This window comes from Brassica oleracea, chromosome C4, assembly GCF_000695525.1.
Source record: "Brassica oleracea var. oleracea cultivar TO1000 chromosome C4, BOL, whole genome shotgun sequence".
NCBI classification, from domain to species: domain Eukaryota; kingdom Viridiplantae; phylum Streptophyta; class Magnoliopsida; order Brassicales; family Brassicaceae; genus Brassica; species Brassica oleracea.
The window spans coordinates 39,564,850-39,566,942 of NC_027751.1; positions in this window are offsets into that span (position 1 = coordinate 39,564,850).

Here is a 2,093-nt window from a genome sequence, read left to right on the forward strand (position 1 = left end):
ATATTTGTAGTTTATCCCCATTAGTAAGAAAATAATCGGATCATTCACATACTCTTTCAGTCGGGTACAAGCAATGCAAGTAAATAACAATATTTTTTTTTCAATGATCCAAACGATTTCATGCATATGCAGGAAGGTAAAGTTAAACCCATACATCTAGGATAAAGTTAAATCCATTGCATGAAATCTGATCAGTTTTATCAATTTTCGACATGAAAGTAAACTAATCAGTATGAATGATCTATCCTAATCAGATGATTTCATGTGATATGCAGGAAGGTAAAGTTAAACCTATACAAAATCGAGATAAAGTTAAATCCATGTATGAAATCAGATTAGTATACATTTTCAAAAAAAATTCAAATCATTTCTTACTTTTATTTGTTTTCGATATTTATCAGATTAAATATAATGATTTGATAATGCTAGTATATCAGTAATAATCCAAAATTTATTTATTTTCAGATAAATACTAAGAATTCCTATTCCTAGTAGGATTAGGAAAAAAAAATAAATCGATATTTTTCTGATAAATGCTAAAAATCCTTTTTTTTTTTATTTAAGATAAAGATATAAGGTTTTTTAAAAAAAATAGGAAAATCGAATTAAAATATATAATATATTGTTTTCAGTCGGATTTATCAAAAAAATCGGATTTATCTTTAAAATTTCAGATTTATCTATAAGAAAAATCGAACTTATCTTAAAAATATTAAAAAAAATTCTTTCAAATTTGAGACAGGTTCTAGTCGATTTCAACATATCAGAGAAAGACTTTAAACATTCAAGAACAAGTTTCTAATGCAAGCAAACAATCAGATTAAGTTGATGCAGCAGTCGGATATGTAAAAAAATTGGTGTAATTGTCAACCTAAAAGGTTCTAGCAATTAACTCACATCAGGAAGATTAAAAAAAAAATCAAACAAGCTTAAACAGGGGGAAACAAGACAAGATTTAAGCTTTGAAAATAGATTAGGGTTTTAGATTTTATTCTGCAAAGACATGCTAGATGTAGCTGTATGTATGCAGCTGAGGGTTTAAATCCTTTTTGGTTTTGTTTTGAGTTTTCTGAAGATACCTGAACCTTTTGTGATGAGTTGAACGGTCTGTGAGGAGAGAGAGCTGCTGCTGGTTGCTGACAGAGAGAAAAGGAGGCGACTGGAAAAGCTTTAGGAGTCGCCGGAAAATAGCAAGAGATCGTTTGGTTTCTGATTTATGGGTGGTGGATTTTTGGAAGAGTTTAGAGACAAGGTCGTGCTGATAACGTGTTGTGAATGAAGAGGGGAACTTGTGTGTATTATTAGGTCGACCAACTGGTCTTTATATACATATGGTAATGACGGTCTAAGTACTTGATCGACATGAGATAGTACTTATCCTTAACTAGATAATGACTAGCAATACGTAAGATAAACACCAACTATAATGTAGATAAACACAAGAGTAGATAGGCGCCAATATGATCCTGCGGATGGGCTTGGCCCGTCTTGCTACACGGGCTGATAAATGGGTCGATCAATGGTTTATAACAAATTCCCATTTAAACATTGTCCGTCAAAACGTATTATCTATACTAGTGAAAATTTATCTATCTATTTATTTATATTTTATTGATTGTCTTATAAAATTTAATTTCAATAAAGTATGAATTGCTTAAGAGCTATTGGAAGGTTGACTGTTGTATTTGAAAATCCACCAAACTTTGAAAATAAAAGATGTGTTATGAACCAGATCGTGGATGGCTTATAACCAATAGACTATGATTTGTAATCTTTCAATTTATCTATGACGGTGTAATCTCCTATATAAAGAATCTGTATGTTATGAATAATGGTAGACTCCTCCATTACTTGTATAACACATTATCAGCACGAAACTCTAAATCCCTAAGCTAATACCCAAATCGAAAAACCCTAAAACCCTAACCCTAGCCGGCAATCCGACGAACCCTAAACCCCGATCGCGTCTCTTGTTCCTGCATATGTTCCAGCTAGCGTCCCCGATCAACTTCAGCCCAAGGAGTTCCTGATCCTAGTTCAGACGTTCGCGACCCGAGAGCAGCTCCAGCACGCGACCTCTTCCTCGTTCGCGA